This window comes from Chiloscyllium plagiosum, unplaced genomic scaffold, assembly GCF_037043375.1.
Source record: "Chiloscyllium plagiosum isolate Xiang-an unplaced genomic scaffold, Cpla_swu_hap1 HiC_scaffold_3, whole genome shotgun sequence".
Taxonomy (NCBI): domain Eukaryota; kingdom Metazoa; phylum Chordata; class Chondrichthyes; order Orectolobiformes; family Hemiscylliidae; genus Chiloscyllium; species Chiloscyllium plagiosum.
Window position 1 is genome coordinate 76,776,416 of NW_028270141.1, and position 20,637 is coordinate 76,797,052.

Consider the following 20,637-nt stretch of genomic DNA (forward strand, 5'->3'; position numbering starts at 1 on the left):
TTTACTAACATGACTCATAAATAATGGTGGACCACCTAGGAAAATGCTAGATGGCACTTTGCTCTGTGAAAATGTATTGTATCAATAGGCAAATTGATTTGGCACTGTTAGCAGATTTTTCCACTGGGTAGCGCAGTGCAAGTATTATTTCAAGAAAGTTTCCAAATATTTAGTTATATCGGCCTCTTATTTTCAATTGTTCCTAAGTTAAATCAATATATTTTAAGAAAAATAAAGGCAGCAAAGACTTTATCAATATATAGTTGCACACAGCACCAATAAATTATTGTCTTCTATCTGAAATATAAAGATTAACATGAGTAACAGAACAAATGTTAATATTGGTCAAAATTAATTTCAAACATTGTCAAATATTTATGCCCTGTATCTTTTAGTCCAGCTCTACATATTGTTCTCCTAGTTTCCATGTCCCTGGCGAAATTTGAGTTCCTCCATAATGTATTATTAATCCAACCTGACGTCATGCTTGTATTAATTTTGGTATCCCTTGAATTCTCATTTACTTGGATCAACTCTAATGGGTGGACCTTATCTTCTATTACTATCTCAATAAATCTGATGCAGGTGGTAGCAGAAGAGTAAAACAATATGTTAGAGATTTTTCAGGTCTACAAAATGTAGCTTCAAATAATAATAATTAACATAATACAGAGAATTGCATCAGTAAGAATATTGAATTTAATTAATCTATTGGGTTACTAACTGCTGCTACCAACGGTGATTGAGTCTTCCTCTGCTTCATACATTTTCACTTTGTTTGAATTACTTGTTTTCGATAAATAAAACAAATCAAGAACATAGAGATTTAAATTAAGACACTTCACATTGATTTCCAAGAAGAATTATTCACTTGTTTAGTGTGGCTATTTATTAAACCGTGTTGCAGCACAGTTAAAAAAAAATGAAGTGTTTTCATTTAGTTGTCCACTTAATGAATTTCTGGAAGTACCAAAAATAAATAGAATTCCATGTCACTTTGTATAAAGATTAGGTCTCTCGAAGTCTGAAGTATATCATTAAGCTTATCTCCATTTTAAATCTGCTAACCCATATCCTAAAACTATGACCTCTCATTCCAAATTGCCCCACAAGAGGAAACATTCTCTCTACATTTACTTTGTCAAACCCATATATACCTCAGTTAGATCGCTCATTCTTGTCAACTTCTAAACTAAGAGAAAAACCATAAATTGCTCAATCTCTCTTCATATCAGAAACCCCTCACCTCTGGAATCAATCTAGTGTACCTCTTCTGGGCTGCCTCTAATGCAACTGTATCTCTCCTCAAGCGATAGTCCAGGTGTGTTTTCACTAATTCCTTTGCTAATGCACTAATCTCACTAAATTACAGCAACACTTTTCCAGTTTTATACTCTATTTCTTTAGCAAAAAATACCAAAATTCCATTTGCCCTCCTTATTATTTTCTGTACCTGCATATTAGTTTTTCTGTACACTGCACTGAAATACTCTGAAGTTTCTCTCCATTTAGATAATAAGTTACTTTTTTTATATTTCCAACCAAAATGGATAATATTATATACATTCACATTAAATTCCGGGTGCCAAATTTTGGCCCATTCAACTAATCTATCCATATCCATTGTAAATTTCTTATTTCCTTATTGCAACTTACTTTCCCATCTATTTCAGCGTCATTTGCAAGTTGGCTATAGTGCATTCTGTCCCCGCATTCAAGGCATTAAAATATAGATTGGAAATAGTTGGGGCCCAAGGACCAAACCCTGTGGCACCACATTAACTAACATTGTTCCATCTTTGAAGAACTCCAGGAAATTAAACAAAGACAATTTACTCGTAAAACCATACTGATCCAATGGATTGCATTTGACTTCCCAAATTATTTCTTTGTCAATAATGGATTCTAGTAATTTCCCAATGACAGATGATAGAAATAACTTGTCTATAATTTCTACTTTCTGCTTCCCTCCTTTTAAAAATAAAGGTGCTATATTAGCAGTTTTCCAATCCACTAGAATCTATCCCACATCCAGGGAACTTTGGAATGCTACTGGACTGCCTATTCCAGATACACCAAGCAGGTGGACAGGTGCCACATGCAATTGTTTGGAGTCTCTTGAGCACCATTAGGAGGATAAAGAGCCCAACACCGATGTACTACAAACCAGCAGAAATGTCTGAAACTGAACCACTCTGCATTCAGTCCAGGTAGATGGCCATGTAGTACCAGGGCTAATGTTAAAAACCCTGAGGCAGTCATGTATTCAGAACTTGAGCATGGACTCTGCCTGGGCGACAGCAATAATTAAGATTCAAAGAGTCCTCAGAAATAAACCTGATGAAATATGGCATGATCACAATGAGCTTGGAGACAAAAAGCACAAGAAATGAAAACGTGGAGAGAAACCTGAAGTAGCTGCATTGTTTCCTTTGAACAGCAAGGCAGCTTTAACTAAACAGCAAGTGAGAAAGACCCAGCCTGACTAACAAAATGAAGGGTTCATCCTTGCCCACTTTGTATAAAACTGTAAGGGTCCAACAAGACTTATAATGAGGTGTGCCATAAGTACCATCCACCATGAGAGTGTACGTGACCGAGTCAGAGAAAAGCTTAGGATCTTGAAAGGCTAAGATCTAACATCTGAGTTTTCCTTGTAGTCGTTGTAATGATATCTATTATATCAATATAACTTTTAATTAGTTACAATCAGGCAATAAACTGCATCTTTTTTAAGATAACAGACTTTTCTTGATAGAAAACCAGGTAGTTTTACTCATTTGGACCAAGCCGGCTGTGTAGAGGAAAGAGAGTGGTGCCAGTGAATCTAACAGACAGCTAATATACAACACAATGAGCAATGATGAAGATGCACCCATGACAACCCACGATGTGGAAAGCCACGGAGATCTGCAATCATACGAACATAGAGACAAGAAGCAGGAATAGACCAGTCAGCCTGCTCCACCAGTCATAAGATCATGGCTGATCCGATTGTAAATCTGCATTCTCACCTACCATTGATCATGTTTCAATTTCTTGTTTAACAAGAATCCATCTACTCCTGTCTCAAAAATATTCAAGGACTCTGTTTCCACCAAGTTTTACAAGGAGGAAAGCACCAAAGATTCACAACTCTGTGAAAGAAAAAAATCCTCTGTTTTAAAGAATGACTCCTGGTTTTAGATTTTCCCATGACAGGAAACAAACTTTCCATACCCACCCTGTCAAGACTTCAGGATTTTATATGTTCCTGTCAAGTTGCCCCTTACAGTCCAGAATTCCTGCAGTTACAAGTCTAATCTATCCAACCTTTTCTTATAAGACAACCCTCCCATTCCAGGCATTAGCATAGTAAACCTTCTCTGAACCAACTCCATAATGTACTTTCATCCTTCCTTAAAAAGATGACCAATACTCTGCACTGTACCACTCCAGATAACGCTACATAATTAAGTAATGACATTGTCAATTATGAAGGGAAACTGCTGACAAACTATAAAATTAAGATCGTACCATATTATCACCTTTCACAAACACCAGCGTGGAAATTGTTGGGGTCTGAACGGTGGTGAGATGGGTGGCAGAGTTAGGTGATAAATGCAGAGTGCGCCATCTCAGTGCCAACATCATCTCGCTTCATGGTTTACACTTTCACATATAGAATGGCAAAGCAGCAGCAAGATGCCAATTGTTGGTCGTTATTGCTTATAAACACAACTTGTCTTCTTAATCTTTGGACACAATGGCCTCCACTGCTCTGAAGCTGCATCAGTGCAGTGAACCATGTGACTGCCTGTCTGCCTCCTTGGACAGGGCTTCAGGCTCTCTGCCTTTATTCCTGATGAAGGGCTTTTGTCCAAAACGTCGATTTTACTGCTCCTCGGATGCTGCCTGAACTGCTGTGCTCTTCCAGCACCACTAATCCAGAATCTGGATTCCAGCGTCTGCAGTCATTGTTTTTACCTCCTTGGACAGGGCAGCAGCTGCATGGAGAGCTAAATCCAGCCCCTACACTGTTCAAGCCACAAACAAACTTAATCAGATGAGATATTCTGAATTCCTTCTTAGCAAATAATTTAATAAACCTCAAACATTTGTTAACCTGAAAAAGCAACATATCTTTAATCAGATCACAAACTTTCTTCTTTCAGAATATTTAAGCACAGATAGCCCTTGTGCTTTTAACCCGTTTCTCCCACTAAATGCTGCGCATATAGGATTGCTTCATAAAACCTGCTAAGGTAGCATACCATAACAAACTTAAAAGAGATATTATATTAATATCATCTCAAAACATACAAAAGGATGTACAGTAGCGCCTCGACATACGAACGACCCCGTTCACGAACAAATCGGTTTACAAACAAGATTGTACGTAAAACTTTGCTTCAACGTACGTACGAAATTCAAGGTACGAACGAAGGTGAACATTTTAAATGACGATGTGATGTCCCATTTTCAGAAAATTCTGCAACAAAGAAAAAACAAGTTTCTCTGGATTGTTTTCTTGTGGCATCACCAACCTCCAAGAGACACAAAAGAAAAAAGACTCCGGAAATATCCAAACAATGGGAAAATTGATTCAGTTCGCAAACTTTTCGGCTCGCAAACCGGCTCCCGGAACGGATTAAATTTGTAAGTCAAGGCGCTACTGTATTTTAAAGGTTGTTGGTATGTGAAAACATATCAATGTATCATCATTGATTGATTGTCAAGTATTATCCAATGAGTATCTTTTCTAAGTCAGGAACTTGTGACATATGACTTTGATTAAAGTTGAAGAACGGTAAAATATGGCTTGCTATAGAATTACCTGATAAGTCAATTGTGAATTATTTATAACTTGCAGTACAGATGTAAAGATCATTATTCATCTAACTGAAAGTTAATGACATTGAGAACCTACATCATCCTTAGCAAATTAGAAGAATGTTAAGAAGAGAGGGATATTTCCATCAATGCATCTATTCCCCATTTTACTTAGAATTTGAAAGTTGGTTTAATTGTTAACGGGATATTATAAATATATTAATTAGCCAGGTAATTGATGTAAAAGCTGACTTAAAGTGAGTCTTCACTGATCCACAAATGATTTCTCAATACATATTTTTGCTTTTCTTTCATAAGAGGAATTTTGTGAGTGCAGAAAAATTATTAATTAAAAATAATTCTATTTTCTATTCATTATTCCCACTCTATAAATTTTGACCAAAAAGAAAATTGCTGCATTTACTCTAGACAATGCTCAGAATTTATTTACAAAAGTACGAACTGTTATTCAATTTAGAAAAAAAACTGGAACTTCTCTCTCTGATGAATTATTTATTTATGTTAACCTCACTGATAACAACACAATGTTAAAGTTGTTAATGCTTGTACTTTCTACAAACACTGTATGTATTATGACCAAGTGCCTGCAGATCCTAATATCAATGCAAAGATGCTGCTAATTCTCTTGGAAAGAGGTCCATTAAGGAGGTCCAAATAGAACAAATCAATGGATCAAGTTCTGCCAATGAATAAAAATAATCTTGTGAGGATATTGTTTGTAGTGAATGTCATTGTGAAACTTATGAATAATAGATTATCCAAATGCAGTTGTGAGAATTATCACTTTAATATTCTTCATCTGGGGTATCTTCAATATGAATTAGGAGTTGTATCTCACTTAGAAACATTCTTGCCATGGATCACAAGCTTCTGAGTTCCCCACTCCAGAACTTGAACAGCAAATTAAGACTGATACTGTCGTGCATTTCAGTCTTATTCTGAAGAAATATTATAGTGAGCATTGCTGAAAATGGATGCATACATCAATTAAAGGGAAAAAACGTTCAATCAGTATATTTTTTTCCATTGAATTGTTATTCTTGCAAATTGTCTTGATGAGTACAAGACAAAAATCTTTGACAAAATGTCTTTTTGCAACAATAGTCAAGTTCTGTACTGCCAAACAGCAATTTGAATGGAGATGCTGTCTTTTAGTTCAGATGCTTAGAGGGTGGTAGCATAATGATATTATTTCTGTACCAGTAATCCAGAGACCCAGCTAATGCTCTGGGAACACTATGGCAGATGGTGAAATTTGAGGCAATGAAAATTTGGAATAAAAAAGACAACTAGCTTAATGTAACCATCTTTGGTTGCTGTAAAAACTCATCTGTTTCAGTAATGTACTTTAGTGATGGAAATCTGTCATCCTTATCTGGTCATCCTTATCTGTGACTCCAGACCCACAGCAATATGATTGACTCTTAACTTCCCTCTGGAATGCCCTCAGAAAGTCAGCTAATCAAGTGACAATTAGAGATTGGCAATATATGTTGGCCCAGCCAATGGCACCCACAACCCATGAACAAATAAAGAATAAAGATGCTCAGAGATTTCAGCTCTCCTCTTTGGTAATGTAAAATATCTCATGAAGCTATTTGAAGAAAAGTAGACTTGAATATTTATCTCTAGTTTGCAAAATAAAATATCTGATCATTATCACATTGCTGTTTATGGGAGCTTCTTTCGTACAAATTGACCATTGCATTTCTATATTGCAACAGTAATTACCATTCAAAAGTACTTCATTGGCTATAAAGTGCTTTGAAACATCTGGTGATTTTAAAAACTGCGATATAAATGGAATGTTTCTTTCTATGTCAATGATGAAGACAGTAAAGCCTTTGGGGTTACAGCATTAGATAGGCCTGTAAGAACTGTAAGAGTAGCTTGTAGAGATAATTTGTTGGAATTCTGTAAATAATTATTGCTGTTAATAACAGTAAAGTAAGAAAGATGTAAAATAATATGTCAAATCTCTCTGTTAATGAAGCTTATCATTATGAAATGGCTGACCCTGAGCAAGACCAACAATCTAGAAAGAATATGCTATTAGAATAAATTTGTAAGTCATCATTATCTAGAGTACTCTGTGATTGCATTTCTCTCAATGACCTTTGTTGAAGATCAGACCAAACAGCTCACATCTAAAACAATGACTGGTAGATGTGTCAGATACCAAAATAAATTACAGTTACATGCAGACGGGGTTACATGAAGGAATTAACTGTGAATAGTGTCTTGGACTAAGTCTAAAAAGATACAATCACAAACAGATCACGTTTCTAACAAACAGGCCACCAGGATTGTATTCAAAGGCTTGCTCGTATGTGGTCTAACGCAGAAGAAACCAGAAGGCCCTGCTTGAAATGATAAGAAGATGGAAAACCAATGAAGAGAGATCAATGAAATGGAACTGGACTTGCATGCTAAGCCATTCAAGTTTGATACATGAAACAGAGCTTGAGTTTATTATCTAAGTTCAGAAGTTGTTGCACTTCACAAATTTATGCCAAAAATGTGGTTCCGGGTCTCATCTCTGGAATTATTTCATATTAGGATCTCATAGAATGGAGTTATTCACAAAGTAAATTCCTCATAGAAGTAAAGAAATTACATTTCATAGGTTTAATATTGAGGATTTATGAAGAGAACGTGCCTTTGTCATTTTTGATCCTTTAAGGAATAATGAAGTCTATAATTATGTAAATAATTTGTTCAAAAATTGATCATGACCAGACCTTGCACACAATCAAGCCCCAGTTTGGTGGGAAATCTATCCAAGGGGGGTACAGCACAGCTGGGAAAAAGCTGGTTGCATACCAATTACCACAGGACTTTGAATAGGAATTGTAGCACTGGCAGAATCCAGTCTGAATGCTCAAACTGAGGTCAGGAAGCTTCAACTCCATACTGTATAAACGGTTTGGTGCCACAATGGCTCTGAACACAAGAAGCTCGCAGGCTGTCACAACAGTCCAGTAATCTATCCTCTAACAGATTGTCAGAATCGGAGTAAAAACTTTCTGTTCTTTTTCAGGATAACAATACTTATGCTCCCAACACTACCACTCCATGAGAGCCCTTGCTGTTTTTTTGTCAGCCAGTCAACCAAGACTATAGCTTCTCCATGCTGAGATGGTACGGCAGAGTCCAAAATCAGGCCCCCTTGGTTCAGAATACTCGAGGACATTTTATAAGAACAAATGTGGTCTGCTCCACTGACACTTAACAGGCTTCCGTCAACCCTGCAGCAGACTGGTAGTGGTGAGCTCTGCCAACTACCAGTTGCTGGTTGTTGGTATCCAGAGTCCACAACTGAAGACTTTCCCACTTGTGGTCCCAGTGCCTGCATACTTCACAGATTACAACAATCTCCTCAGTAAGCACTTGCACACATTCAACCAGCAGAAAATAATTAGCAAGTACCCGCAAGTTGTTCAAATTCCCACTACTGAGGAGTTTCCTTCCCTTTGTGCTGCTTAGAGTTGACTGGCATAATATTCTGCCCACTCATCTTGCTTCTGGCCCACCTTTGCTAACTCCTTCACCTGAAGTTCTGTGGATGCCATTTTGGTACTAAACCATGGAAATAGCACCAAAATTACTGCAGCTCTCCAATCTCATGTTGTGTCCTCACTTGTTAAGTTGTGAACAACTACAATTGCGATAATTTTCATACTGGCCTCCCTACCTCAATCGGCCCAAATAAAGACATTTAATTAAAAGGACAGTTAATTCTTTTTATATTACTGTCCCTGCCACTCTTGACTCACTAATTGCCTCCCTTTTATATGCACAGAGGATAAGTGCTCCTACACAATACTGTTGCTTAGCAACAAACGTTTTCTATTTCTCCTGTAGGTTTTGTAAATGGAAACCGTTTGTAATCATCACAACCTTTCTTTTAACAAACACAAATATTGGAAAATGCAATTCCTTCCAACTGTTTATGCCTTTCAAGGTTCATCCAAAATGAAGAATAAAATCTAATAATAATAATAAAATGAATATGGGACATCTACATATAATAAATGTAATGAAGGAATTTTCTTTAACAGAAGTCAAGCTTATATTGTTTGACTATTGCTCAATATTTTCTGCTGGATTAGGAACTTTTAATGTGCACAATCTTAAAAGTACTCTATTTGGTTATCCTGATCTATAATTAACAATTTGTTTTGTGTCTTTTTATGTGATAAAGATGATTGTTGATTACAAAAGTCTGAATTCAATGTTTTAACTTAAACGCAATATTACTGATAACATATACCACGTTTATAGGCCATTCTACCCCTTGAAGTTTCACCTCCTTTCATTAGGTGATGGCCAATCAGATATGGTTAGGGTTAAGCTTATGGTTTGTACTGCACATAGAGGGACAGTATTCCAAACACTGACAGAAGAACTATCTCATCTCTGTTGTTAGCATCCAGTTCAGAACAATTAACATTTACAGAGAAATCTGAAACCTCATTTAGAGCTATAGGCCAAGCTTTCACATCCTTTTAAACAAAATGCAAACTTTATTTTACATAGTACAATTCTTTTTATTCTTACATTGGATGAAGCAAACAGCATTATAAATCACAATTTATTGAACAACCTTAGCTCAAAATAAGTTCTGTACAAATATATTTTATTCAGGAAACAAAATAATGAAGGATGAACCACATATAAACCATATAAACCATAGTGCAACTACAAAACAGACAGTTCAACAGCAATTTTTTAAAAGTTGAGGTTAAAATGACTTGACTAAAATTGGCTTTCAGCAAGACCCAGAACTATTGGATTAATTAAAAGACTCATTTAAGCAGATGTTGTTCACTGCCTTACTGCTAAAGCAGTTGTAGAAAGCAGGTTTCCCCGGAGCAGTTTTGAAATAAAGAAATACTACTAACATTGTGGAAAGAGATTGCATGAAAACTTTAAAATGGGTAAAAAAAACATCATGAATACAATTTCCCTCAAATAAATTATGTCCTGAGAACCCTAAATAAAAATGCTGAAAATCAAATAATTCACATTTGTGAAGGATTTACCTTATTAAGCACATGGAGTGTACTGTTGGGTAGTCATATTCCAGAAGTAGGAAAAATGAATAATACCATATCTTCATATATATAGACAAGTAGAAACATTCAAAGCAAATCTGTACTCTAATTATAGGTTCAAGTAACATCATTAACTTTTTCAAGTTTTTCATTTATAAGCTTCTGATGTTCAAACTCTTTCATTCAAGCTTTTATTTTAAGAATGCTTAATCGCGCAAACAATTATTTTTACATGTTAATATAAGAATAGAAAACCAGGCACAATATTTATATGTTTTGCATTACTCATTTGATGATAGTAATAGAGAACTGACTCACCTACCGAGATAAACTTAACTCTGGTCTCCCTTTCTTTGAAGCGATCTTACTGGAAATGTTTGGCAAAGACTGTTGTCTGCTGTTTATTGCAGGTGCTGATGGACTAAAAGTGCCCTTGAATGATTAGTGTAAACTGTGCTTGCCTATCAAGTATTAAATTACATTGCCTGACTGTACCTCCTCTCTCAGTTACTGCTAAAGGCACTAATTAGATTCCAAGCCTCTTTTAACAATAACAAGAAAAAATATGCTACAACTGTAAAACATCAATTAAGTACCAATATTCTAAAACAGCTGTAAATTTTGCAAAAGGACTGGATGTACTTAGTTGATGTAGCTTGGCTGTATACTTCAAAGAACTATTTTATATAATAAACTTCATTTTCTCTTGTACAAAGCCACTTTCCAGAAATCAATTTTGAATTTCATTGCTTCAGAAAATATACTTACAGTAACAGAAAAAAATTGGGTTGGTTTTCAGCTGCAGGCTAAAGCTGCCTTATTTGGCAGCTGTCCTATCACTTTTACTTATAATGAAACATTCCAGGAACAACACCTGCTGAGATGCTGCTATGTTAACACTTCCAAAACAACCCATTGAACTGCAATAACCTTGTTGTCAATAGTGTGAGTATTTTCACAAACAAATGTTAGGTTATCAACTGGAGCGATTACAGGTTAATTGATAGAAATGATTAACGTATTAGAAACAAGATTTACTTGTCTCAAAAGCTTGGATCTTTTGGCATAATAAATGAAAAGAATAAACATCACTGGCACTCATCAATAATTTAGAGAAATTAAATCTCAGTAACAAAGATGTAGTGTTCTAATGGTGAATATTTTTTTAAAAGGAAGCTACATAATTGTATCTTGTATTCTCTGTGCACAGTGCCTTTTGGAAATATCTTGGTATGTCTGGTTTTGGAGCTGGGAAAATGGTAAACACCCTTGTGTTGAGAAATAATCTCTCTAAATGCAACATCATACTTCTGCTCACATCATGTCAACAGGCTTCACAGAACCAGAGGACTATGTTTGAAAATCTTGCTGCTTATGTGTGCCTGCAGTTTAGCATAGAAACTAAGGAAAGACTCAGATAAATAAGTGAACAGGACATTAGTTTCAATCAGATCATGGAATAAGTGCATAGAACAATAGGTTGCACTCAAGTCGCTATGACAGACCTGTTTTTAACCACTTCTATGCAAATGAAAACTGATTTCAAACCCTTGGGCCTGGATCTTTGCTTTGGAGAGTCGAGGATATTCACAGACCAATACAAACCCAATGTGGGGAAAAAAATGCCACAGCGAGTCTAATATTTGCTCCAAGATGGAGGTTTGGAACGTATGGTTCTTAAGGGGACTTAGGTCCACTGATTCCAGAAAGAGTTTAGAGGCAGGTATAGTGTGTCTGCAGCGTATGGAAGTAGATCTGTGAACGGCTAGACTCAGTGATCTGGGACTTCATTGCCACTGTTAAAACTCAAAAAAACCCTTCAGTCTTCACACCCTCACTCATTAACCCCATACTCTCCATTCCCTATTCATGGCAACAAATGCAACTTTATGCTCAACTCACTTCTACCTTTCCACATAATAGCTCTTCATGATTCCAGTGGAACCCTATGTCCCTCCACCTGCCCCATGGCCTTCTATACCCCCTTTCCAATTTATGCTAAAGTATACTCTCACCCACCACCCTTTGCCACTACACTCTTCATGCCAACTCATTCAGTATCCAAAAGGGACACAGTTCAGGACTTATGCCATATTCAACTTTCTTCAAATCCTAATGAAAAACAAGTATTTGCGTTCATAGTGCCAGTTAAGCCTCTTAGTAAGACTTAGATCTATCAATCAAACTATGAACTGGCAGCCACATCGCAGTGATAGGTTGTCAAATTCATCATGCATAATAAACCCAATAACGATAGTACTCAGGCTTATGTCAATAGAGTGAAATAGCAAACTTCTTTTTACACTACAGATAGACTTTAGAAAAAATAAAGTCCAAGACAGTTAAATTCCTTGACAGCTTGACAGTTCAATAAACTTGACAGCTCCAATGAGCATGTAATAATTTTAATGAGCTTAACAGTTGCCTTGACAATTTGCCAGTTCCTCTGACAAACTTATTTAGAATTAACTTAAGTATTTATTATTTACATACTTGTCCACTTCTAACTACTCCAAAGGCTCTTCAGTTTTTGTAAAAGCTATCAGACTTCTGCTAAAGGGCATCTTATTCTGTCCCAAAGATGGCCTGGGCCTATCCAGATGGTAAGTTTACCTCTCTGAAAGGGTACCATATACCTCTAAGAAATGCTAGCAGCTTTAGGCTTTTTCCGATTATGTTTAAGACACCTCATGGGAAAAAAAATGGATTATTTGAAAGTAACTACATTTTAGCATATGCAGCTTCTTCAAAAACCATGAACATACAAATGCAATCCACCTTCATTTTTCACTGTGTTTTAAAAAATTCTCAAGGTCAGGTTCGTAGGAGAGTAGTCTGACACAGAACAAATGACCAAGAGGCGAGTCTGCTAGAATATGAGCATTTTATTCCCCGCAGCGTCGCCACAACCAACGGGTCTGGCTTATACTCACTCTACATGTTACCGGAACTGGGAGCCGTCAGTTCTCGTAGAGCGGTTGCCAACAACCCACGCTCGGCGGTTAAACGTAACCCCGGAGCAGACTCCCCGAACTGGAGACTTTTCCAGCTGATATACTCTTTTCCAGATATAAACATTCATGTGAACAGCAGAGCAAGGCTAAAAAACACATTCCATTCTGGTTACATACAGATAAGAAGATTCACACGGGGAGGTGTGTAATAAGATTCACACGGGACTAAGCAACACCTCCATTCCGGTTAGATTCACACATGTATTGGGACATAATTTTTAACCGTTTCACCACATTCCACTGCTTGGCCCAATACATGTGTTACATTATGATTCACACATGTATTGGGACATAATTTTACACCACATTCCACTGCTTGGCCCAATACATGTGTTACATTATGCTTAATTCAGTTCAATTCGTTTCAGTTAATTTCAGTTCAGTCAATTCAGTGTAGTTCAATTCAGCTCAGTTCAGGTCTGTTCAGTTCAATTCAATTGTGTTCAATTCAGTTCCGTCCATTTCAATTCAATTTAGCTCAGTTCCATTTTGTTCCGTTCAATTTGATTCACTTCAGTTCCACTCAGTTCAGTTCAGTTCAATCCCATTCAATTCTGTTAACTCCGCTTCAGCTTTTTGGACATGCCCACATCCTCCGCTGTACCCCAGGCAAGGGGTTCTTCGGCAGGACTGGGATCCTCTCAAGGGTGGACAGCAGCGACCCTGGGGTTCCTCCGGTCGCCCCCCACCATTTCTCAAACAAACTGCCACGTACATGCCCACATCCATGCCATCCCGGGACGGTCGGGACCTCCACAGTTTGTTCTTCTGGTTTCTTAGTCTTTTTCCAAAACATTGTTCTGTATCAAAATCTCTCCTCAATTGCGATTGACCCTGCTCGACTACGCCAAATGTTTTAAAAAATTCTCAAGGTCAGGTTCGTAGGAGAGTAGTCTGACACAGAACAAACGACCAAGAGGCGAGTCTGCTAGAATATGAGCATTTTATTCCCCGCAGCGTCGCCACAACCAACGGGTCTGGCTTATACTCACTCTACATGTTACTGGGAGCCGTCAGTTCTCGTAGAGCGGTTGCCAACAACCCACGCTCGGCGGTTAAACGTAACCCCGGAGCAGACTCCCCGAACTGGAGACTTTTCCAGCTGATATACTCTTTTCCAGATATAAACATTCATGTGAACAGCAGAGCAAGGCTAAAAAACACATTCCATTCTGGTTACATACAGATAAGAAGATTCACACGGGGAGGTGTGTAATAAGATTCACACGGGACTAAGCAACACCTCCATTCCGGTTAGATTCACACATGTATTGGGACATAATTTTTAACCGTTTCACCACACACTGGCATTAATAGTGGGTGCCTAGTTTGCACAGACTTTGTTACTGTTTTGGTTAAGACAGTGACCCTCTTCCTCATTACAAAACTTCAGGCCTTAGCATCCAGTTAGTGTGTGACTACTGGTATTGGTGATGTCACGAATGTGGTGGTCATATTTGCTTATGTGGACTTGTAAGAATCATATATTCCTGTACTTAATGGCATAATCTACACACAATGCCTAGTACTTTAAGAGTCTATGTGGGTATGACAAGTCACAGTGTACAGAGATTTATCCAAACATTCACTCTTCCTAAAAGAAAGGAAACTAAATGCATGCCCTATCATCTGAAAGTATTTGACATAGTCCATAGAAAAAAATGATCAATCGTGGGGATAAAAACCTGTACTTTCTAGACTGTTCCAACTTTGTCTATTCTATTTCGTTTTAGCCAGAAGGAAGACATCCTTCTAACCTGGTTTGATGGGTTCGGAGATGGCAGATAAGTTCAATGCACAATCTGCAGATGCTGCCACCTGCAGCCAGCAGATGCTTGAAGGGTAGATGGATAGTTTGGGCGTTTATGTGCTCTCTTGGATGATTTGGCTTCACCTCTACACATCCCCAATGAAGTCGGCTGATGTGTGTGACTCCTTCCCAAACAAGACTTCTCCATCTTGATTAGTTTCAAGCCAGGACCCCCATGAATTAGCAGCTGTGTTTGACCTCTTCAGGAATGGTCTTATGATATCAGCAAAGTGTTTCCACTTTGCTTCCTGGTATGACTGAGCTCTTGACAGAACACAGCTGCTTTATGAGCCTGATGTTAGGTATATGGCCAACATATTCCATCATAAAATTGTAGAATTATTTGGTGAAGCTGAGTTTGACTGAACAGCACCTTGATGCTGGTTGTGTTAACTTGGGAGAAGGTGTTGTGGTTGGTTTAGTGTTTTTGCCTCTGGGTTTAGAGGGGCATTTGAAGAATTGGTGACACTGCTCCTGTGCTTTGAGGTACCTACTATAGGTCATTCAAGCCACCAAAGCATTTAACAGCATTGAAATCACTGCTGCTCATTAAACCAAGACCCTAGTCTAGGGTTTATGATCCTAGTCATCAAATACATTTTTCCTCAGTCTGTCCCTATACACACAATACACAAATAATCTTGAAATAGTTCAGATCTTCTGATAGTATGTGTATGGGTTGGTGTTGGCTATTTGTCTGGTATCTGCTGTTTTCTAAAGTGCATTTGACTCTCTCGGGAATATTGGTGCCATAATAACTGTTGCTACTGTGGTCATTGTTGCTGCTGGTCCATTGCATTTGTTTTTTTTTTATTTTATTAAACAAGTTACAAAACAGTTTACAAAAAACATTGACAGCTGTACACAAAAGACAGCAGTTTTACAAGGGAGGGGAGCAGCAAAGCTAGGCCCCGAACCCTACCGTTCAACCATTTTACAGGGAGAGGAGGACAAACCTCAAATCCCAGTTCCACGTGTGACAAGACAGTGACAATGACATTTATACATTAGACAATACCGTTACATACAAAAGTGCAGACAATACAGACCCAGCAAGCCCCCGCCCCTCCCACCTTCCGACCGCTCTAAGGCAGCCCGCCCCTACCCACCTTCCGGTTTCCATTGCATTTGTAGTGGAATGGCTGACCTCTGGGATTGGTGGTTCTTCAAATTATGATTCAGTTGGCAAAATCAAATTTGCCTCATTAGGTTTATTCTGTAAAAAGGCAGGTTTCCTAGTTATACATATAGATCTGCAAGGAGACCTGCTGAAAGAGACGCATTTCTTCCAAAAGGGGGCATTAAGCTAAGTGTTAAAGAGGCCGAAATTTACATCTGGATTTTGGTTCCTCTCGGTAAGGTCCATTTTATTAAAATTAAGCTGTTTTCAATTGAATTCTGACCCTTTTGTGTTTTACTGACACCGTGGGGTAGAGGGGTAACTTTCAAGCATCTTTATGCTGTCCATAAATGCTTTCTTACGATAGTAACAAGTGAATTTGAAAAGCAATGTCATAACTGGGCTTAAAACAGTATTTAAAATTGCCGATCAGGTTTCAGGGACGTTTAAGTACATTGGGTTGATATTAGAACATAGAACATAGAACAGTACAGCACAGAACAGGCCCTTCAGCCCACGATGTTGAGCTGACCAAAATTATTATCCTCATGCTTTCAAACTTTGTATCATTAGCAAATCTTGAAATTTTTCTTTGCATTCTCATATCCAAGTCATTTTAACCTTTGTCATTAGGAGTCTCTTTCTTCTGTTTGATCACTTCCATTATTACATACATTCTCATACACTCTGAGTATTCTAGAACTTGCAGTTTCATTTTTTTGTCCACCACTATTTTTTCTTGTGCTGTATTTCAAAGAGAAATGACAATCCATTGTGTCAAACTAATTAGTGTTGGATGTTTGGTAGCAAACTATAAAATGGCTACAGTTACAGTTGCATGTAAACAATTATCTACAGTTAACCATTTGGTTAAAACAGTGACCCTCTCCCTCATTACAAAAATTTTCAGGAGCATTTCAAAATTTCGTTCTACTATAAAGGGGCGATGGTAACATTTTAAAGATATGAAGAATCAGTTGGTTTTTCCACATCGCCCTTCAGCATTTGATTGATGAAGGAAGTGAGTAGCAGAGCCATTCAGGACCATGAGGGAACTAAGCACAATTTGCAATCTAGGGCAGCTCACCACAAAAAGTTGCCTACCCCTAGGAAAGAATGGAAAAAGGAATATGCAAAAAAAAGCAAGAATATTTGAAGGCTGAGAAGGCCACCTAGCCTCAGCAAACCTGTTTCCATTTGTCCATAGATCTCATTTAACCACTTCTCACGATATCCCTAAATCCTTTCGAGTATTGGAAATTGCCTTTGCTGGAATAATTCCAAATTGATTCATAGCTGTGATCTGAAACTATGACCTAAGGAACTGATATATCAAATTTGCAGAATGATTGGAATAGGTTGTGCTTTGACTTGGAAAACAACTCCTTCATCTTCTGGATCAGTGGTGCTGGAAGAGCACAGCAATTCAGGCAGCATCCGACGAGCAGCAAAATCGACGTTTCGGGCAAAAGCCCTTCATTTTGCTGCTCGTCGGATGCTGCCTGAATTGCTGTGCTCTTCCAGCACCACTGATCCAGAATCTGGTTTCCAGCATCTGCAGTCATTGTTTTTACCTTTTTAACTCCTTCATCTTGCCAGGTTCACATCAATCTAAAATTTCCAGCTCCTGGCATCCTGTGCAGAGTCAATTCAGATGTGCTTCTACCTCAATCCTGTTATGATATTCACTTCAGTGTTACAGTGAATGAAAGAAAAGATATAATTACATTTTGCAACACTCCTAAGATAACTTTAGTAATATTCATGGAGTAAGGAATGATAATCAAAACATTATAAAATCTTTGCACTCTCTAAAAGTGCCATTAATTATCACTTAAACAGATAAGAAAAGATGTCAATTTAATATCTAAAGACACAGCCATAGGCACAGTATTCCAATGCTGTACTTGGGCAGGCCACACAATGTACCGAGGCTCATCATCACCAATATTTCTCTGTTTGCTCTATGTCACTGTATCAGCAAGGTCACAAGCTCCTTTATATGATGAGGGAGAGCTTTACTTGACTCAGTTCTACAGAGAATTGGGAGGAGCAGATATATGGCATTGTCAGGGTTGCAAGATTCCCAGTGTCACAAGGCAGCCATCAATAGCTCACACATTACTCTGTGGGCACACCTCAAGGGAGTGCTGAACAGAAACAGCAGAAGGTTCTATTCCCTTAACATGAAGTTGGTGTGCAACTGCAAGGTTATCATGTCAGTGAATTCCTGTTACTAAGTCTAACCTACCTAACCCTATTGTAAAAGCCATGGTGCTTTTATCCTAAAACAGTCAGCTGTACCTGCCATATTTCTCACAGTGGAAATTATGTAGCATTAAGAATATTTCTCAGAAGTAATCACTCTCGCTTAATCTTAAAACATGTTTGGCAAATGTCCTAACAGCCATGATTTGGAAAAATGGACAAATACCTGAGAATAAATTCAGCCTGTATAATGCCAACTCAGAAACATAAATAATTTTTAATTCACCGTTGGAGGTAGATTCAGCATGTTGACTGCCCAGTCTGCATTGTTTTTTTTTTACAGCTTTGTCAGCCTGCATTTGTAGTTCATATAGCAAGCTGGAATCAGCTGTATTTCAACCTGCAGCAACTAGCTGCTAGATTCCATATAACTGCACAGGTACGATTTGCCTGAATATAGTAAAATAGGCTGGCACGGTGGCTCAGTGGTTAGCACTGCTGCCTCACAGCAGCAGGGACCTGGGTTCGATTTCAGCCTCAGGTGACTGACTGTGTGGAGTTTGCACATTCTCCCCATTTCTGCGCAGGTTTCCTCTGGGTGCTCCGATTTCCTCCCACAATCCAAAACTTTGGTGAATTGGCCATGCTAAATTGCCCATAGCGTTCAGGGATGTGTAGGTTAGGGGGTAAATGTAGAGGAATGGGTTTGGGCAGAATATTCTTCGGAGGGTCAGTGTGGATTTGTAGGGCCAAAGGGCCTGTTTCCACGCTGTAGGGATTCTAATCTAGAGGCCCAATTGGTCTATGCTCGTGATTTTGTTTCACTTCAGCATCATCCTTAACAAAAACTGAAAGAACTGCAGATTCTGGAAATCAGAAACAAAAACAAAAGTTGCTGGAAAAGCTCAGCAGGTCTGGCAGCATTTGTGGAGAGAAATAAGAGTTAACCTTGTGGGTCCAGTGATCCTTCCTTAGAACAGGAGGAAAGGTCTGGACCTGAAGTTCTGAGGAAGGGTCACTAGACCCAAAAGGTTAATTCTGATTTCTCTCTTCAGATGCTGCCAGATCTGTTGAGCTTTTCCAGCAATTCCTGTTTTTTTTCAGCATCATCCTTTCCTGTTATATTTCATCCTATCACCATACCTTCCTTCCTTCTGATTGATCTAGATTCCCATATGTGCTAATTGACTTAACTATTCCTTAGATCTAGAATTCCATATTTTAATCATTCTCAGGAGAGATAAATTTCTCCTAAATTATTGATTGGATAGAAGCTGCTTTGTATTCATGATCTCTGAATTCTGGAATTGTCTTGTTTGCATTTGGAGAGGAACATGATTTTTCTATCTCTAATTCAAGTGATGCAATCTGCTTGTAAACTTGAACATTGTCTGCTCATCTACACAACTGAAGCATACAACACAATACTAAGAACTCTCTGCTAATGGCTTTGGTATTCAGTGGGGACCCCTGGTATACTCAAAGCTTTCATTGATTGTGACTAGCCTGTACTGTTTAATGGGGAGCTACTTCATCATTAGAGAGAGAATGTCAATTGAAAATATCTTCTCTCTGTCTATACCTTTGAACTCCTGGATAGTTTTAAAACCTTATATCTCTTGGCCTTCTAAATAAAAAGGTCTATTTTAGTGCTAGAAAATGATAATCATTCACAGATTGTGCCAGCCACAATCTCATCTGGAATCACTTCAACACAATCATCATTGTGAATTATTGTGGTGTAATTCCATGATTGACAGAACCTTAGATCTACTAGCAGCACAGAAAAGCTGCCAGGACAGTGCCAATGCTGGCCTGACAAATCCCTAACAAATTCAGTGACCCACAAGATCAAGTAATAGCCACACAAATGTACATAGAGGAATTGGGTCCACTCGTAAGAACAGGCTGGTTATGTGGATCACAAACTTGAAATGACAGCAGGATCTGCAGCAACATTTGCAGCTGCAGTCTTTCACTGGAACATCTTCCAAACCAAACATGCTGTGTATCTGTAGCAATTAGCTACAATTAATTTCCATCATACAGTGAAAAAATGTGGAGACAACATGATTCTGGGGTTCACTAATGGAATTAAGCAATGTTGGTTAAAGGAAAATGATAATTCATTAACACTTCAATATTTTAACAAGGTGCAGTATAAATACCAGTTGACTCCCTTCACTTGGGACTGTGCATTCCTAAAATAAATAGCTGGTAACTATAAGTTTGCAGAATGGTAAGCCCATGTGGGTCAGTTACAACATTGCTCCAGACAGAAATATGGTGAAATAGACCATCCACACATTATCAGAATTTATTGGAGAGGGAAATTGGGTGAATCTTACAACGGGAGAAAGTGAGGTCTGCAGATGCTGGAGATCAGAGCTGAAAATGTGTTGCTGGAAAAGCGCAGCAGGTCAGGCAGCATTCAGGGAACAGGAGAATCGACGTTTCGGGCATAAGCCCTTCTTCAGATTCCTGAAGAAGGGCTTATGCCCGAAACGTCGATTCTCCTGTTCCCTGGATGCTGCCTGACCTGCTGCGCTTTTCCAGCAACACATTTTCAGCTCTGAATCTTACAACGGGTTGGAA

At 38.2% G+C, this 20,637-nt stretch overlaps 1 protein-coding gene and 1 long non-coding RNA gene across 6 annotated transcripts in view; one reads left to right on the forward strand and one right to left on the reverse strand.

The window, feature by feature from the left end:
- pkib (protein kinase (cAMP-dependent, catalytic) inhibitor beta) overlaps window positions 1-20,637 on the reverse strand; it is an 81,112-nt gene that overhangs the window by 28,031 nt on the left and 32,444 nt on the right. The window contains exon 1 of one of the 5 annotated variants that reach the window (XM_087976069.1): window positions 10,209-10,346. The exons of 2 other annotated variants lie outside the window; for them this stretch is intronic. The gene's annotated coding sequence lies outside the window, so the exon portion shown is untranslated. Of the gene's footprint in view, window positions 1-3,516; window positions 3,539-10,208; window positions 10,347-20,637 lie in introns of those variants that run through there. 2 more of the 5 variants (XM_087976078.1, XM_087976090.1) reach the window with 2 other exon arrangements.
- Window positions 1-20,637, forward strand: part of LOC148150607 (uncharacterized) — a 44,607-nt gene that overhangs the window by 14,959 nt on the left and 9,011 nt on the right. The window contains exon 2 of the long non-coding RNA XR_015753616.1: window positions 4,466-4,638. This is a non-coding gene — a long non-coding RNA (uncharacterized LOC148150607). The remainder of the gene's footprint in view (window positions 1-4,465; window positions 4,639-20,637) is intronic.